Source organism: Pelobates fuscus, chromosome 1, assembly GCF_036172605.1.
Source record: "Pelobates fuscus isolate aPelFus1 chromosome 1, aPelFus1.pri, whole genome shotgun sequence".
Taxonomy (NCBI): domain Eukaryota; kingdom Metazoa; phylum Chordata; class Amphibia; order Anura; family Pelobatidae; genus Pelobates; species Pelobates fuscus.
Genome location: NC_086317.1, coordinates 67,548,172 through 67,551,705, shown reverse-complemented (window position 1 = coordinate 67,551,705; position 3,534 = coordinate 67,548,172). Strand labels below are relative to the sequence as shown.

Sequence of the window (3,534 nt, the reverse complement as noted above, 5' to 3'; positions counted from 1 at the left end):
ACCCTCAGCCTCACCCCCACCACCAAAATCACCCCCACCACCCTCAGCCTCACCCCCACCACCATCACCCCCACCACCCTCAGCCTCACTCCCCACCACCATCACCCCCCACCACCATCACCCCCACCACCCTCAGCCTCACCCCCACCACCATCACCCCCACCACCCTCAGCCTCACCCCCCCACCACCATCACCCCCACCACCCTCAGCCTCACCCCCACTACCACCATCACCCCCCACCACCATCACCCCCACCACCCTCAGCCTCACCCTCACCCCCACCACCATCACCCCCACCACCCTCAGCCTCACCCCCACCATCACCCCCACCACCCTCAGCCTCACCCCCCACCACCATCACCCCCACCACCCTCAGCCTCACCCCCCACCACCACCATCACCCCCCACCACCCTCAGCCTCACCCCCCACCACCACCATCACCCCCCACCACCCTCAGCTTCACCCCCACCACCATCACCCCCACCACCCTCAGCCGCACCCCCCACCACCACCATCACCCCCCACCACCCTCAGCCTCACTCCCCACCACCATCACCCCCACCACCCTCAGCCTCACCCCCACCACCATCACCCCCACCACCCTCAGCCTCACCCCCCACCACCATCACCCCCACCACCCTCAGCCTCACCCCCACTACCACCATCACCCCCCACCACCATCACCCCCACCACCCTCACCCTCACCCCCACCACCATCACCCCCACCACCCTCAGCCTTACCCCCACCACCACCATCACCCCCCACCACCATCACCCCCACCACCCTCAGCCTCACCCCCACCACCATCACCCCCACCACCCTCAGCCTCACCCCCCCACCACCCTCAGCCTCATCCCCCACCACCACCATCACCCCCCACCACCCTCAGCCTCACCCCCCACCACCACCATCACCCCCCACCACCCTCAGCTTCACCCCCCACCACCATCACCCCCACCACCCTCAGCCGCACCCCCCACCACCATAACCCCCACCACCCTCAGCCTCACCCCCACCCCCACCATCACCCCCCACCACCCTCAGCCTCACTCCCCACCACCATCACCATCACCCTCCTCAGCCTCACCCCCACCACCCCTCCTCAGCCTCACCCCCACCACCATCACCCCTCCTCACCATCACCCCCACCACCCTCAGCCTCACCACCATCACCACCCTCAGCCTCACCACCATCACCCCCACCACCCTCACCATCACCGCTCCCCACCATCACCCCCCCACCCTCACCCCTCCCCACCCTCACCCCCACCACCCTCAGCTTCACCTCCCCACCACCCTCACCCCCCACCACCATCACCACCCTCAGCCTCACCCCCCACCACCCTCAGCATCACCCCCACCACCATCACCCCTCCCCACCCTCAGCCTCACCCCCACCACCCTCAGCCTCACCATCCCCCATAACCCCTCCTCACCCTCAGCCTCACCCCCCACCACCCTCAGCCTCACCATCCCCCATAACCCCTCCACCACCCTCAGCCTCACCACCATCACCCCCCACCACCCTCACCATCACCCCTCCCCACCATCACCCCCCCACCCTCACCCCTCCCCACCCTCACCCCCACCACCCTCAGCTTCACCTCCCCACCACCCTCACCCCCCACCACCATCACCACCCTCAGCCTCACCCCCCACCACCCTCAGCATCACCCCCACCACCCTCACCATTACCCCTTCACCCTCAGCCTCACCCCCACCACCCTCAGCCTCACCATCCCCCATAACCCCCCACCACCCTCAGCCTCACCATCCCCCATCACCCCTCACCCCCCTCAGCATCACCCCCCTCAGCCTCACCCCCCTCAGCCTCACCCCCCTCAGCCTCACCCCCTCCCCCTCAGCATCACCCCTCACCACCCTCAGCATCACCAGCATGTACTATGTGGGTGAGGGTGTATGTGTGTGCATGCTTGTGAGGGTGCTGTGAATGTACTGTGTGTCAGGGTGCTGTTTGTGTGTGTGTGTGCACTTGTGAGGGTGCTGTAAATGTACTGTGTGTGAGGGTGCTGTTTGTGTGTGAGGGTACTGGTAGTGTGCTGTGTGTGTGTTTGTTAGGGTCCTGTTTGTGTTTGTGAGGGTGCTGTTTGTGTAATGAGTGTGAGAGTGCTGTGTGTTTGTGAGGGTGCTGTGTGTGTTGGTGCTGTGTATGTGTGTTGGTGCTGTGTATGTGTGTGGGTGATGTGTATGTCTGTGGGTGCTGTATGTGTGTGGGTGCTGTATGTGTGTAGGTGCTGTATGTGTGTAGGTGCTGTATGTGTGTAGGTGCTGTGTATGTGTGTGGGTGCTGTGTATGTGTGTGGGTGCTGTATGTGTTTTGGAGCTGTGTATGTGTATAGGTGCTGTGTATGTGTGCGGGTGCTGTATGTGTGTGGGTGCTGTGTATGTCTGTGGGTGCTGTGTATGTCTGTGGGTGCTGTGTATGTCTGTGGGTGCTGTGTATGTCTGTGGGTGCTGTGTATGTGTGTGTGCTGTGTATGTCTATGGGTGCTGTGTATGTCTATGGGTGCTGTGTATGTGTGTGGGTGCTGTATGTGTGTTGGTGCTGTGTATGTGTGTGTGGGGGTGATTGTGGGGGGTGGAGGTGGGGGTACATTACTTAATATCCCCCCTCCCTTCTTACTTTATGTAGGGAGGGGGGATCTTTCCTTGCTGCCTTCCCTGGTGGTCCAGTGGAGGTGGGGGCAGATCAGTTATCCCCCCTCCCTTCTTACCTTATGCCTGGGAGGGGGGATCCTGCTGCTGCTGCCATCCCTGGTGGTCCAGTGGAGAGTGAACTCTAGCCCCACAGGGCTAGAGTTCACTCACGCGAGATCTGAGCGTTGCCGCGGCAACGCTCAGATCTCGCGAGAGGAACCCGGCGGAGCTGCTGGCAAGAGCTCCGCCGGTCCTCTCCTGCCTCCCTCACTGCCTGTGAGCCGGTGAGTGGAGGCTGAGAGCAGAGCCGGCGCTCGGATAGCGCCGGCTCTGCATGAGCCGGCAGGGGAGATCCTGAGATCTCCCCTGCCGGTCTCAATACATAGGCGTGCCGCGGGGATTAGGGTGTGCCCAGGCACACCCGGCACACCCCGTGCGCACGCCTATGTTACCATCAACCCCCTGCTCCCTTTCACCATCAACCCCCTGCTCCCTTTCACCATCACCCGCCGCTCCCTCTCACCATCACACCCCCCGCTCCCTCTCACCATCACACCCTCCGCTCCCTCTCACCATCACACCCCCCACTCCCTCTCACCATCACACCCCCCGCTCCCTCTCACCATCACACCCCCCCGCTCCCTCTCACCATCACACCCCCCCGCTCCCTCTCACCATCACACCCCCCGCTCCCTCTCACCATCAGCTACCCCATACACATAGGGTCTCAGACAAAAACGCACACATGCTCACAGAGACATACATTCGCACACACAAGGATACTCTCTGTCAGACACACTCTCAGGCACATACACAGGTAGACAGTGCATCAATGTGTATATGTGACACTTTTTTGTTAGTGGGGCCTCATGT

At 62.7% G+C, this 3,534-nt stretch overlaps 1 pseudogene; it reads left to right on the top strand.

Moving 5' to 3' along the window:
* The first annotated feature begins 554 nt into the window (after positions 1–554).
* On the top strand, positions 555–1,247 carry LOC134587331 (uncharacterized; annotated as a pseudogene).
* Positions 1,248–3,534: the final 2,287 nt, after the last annotated feature.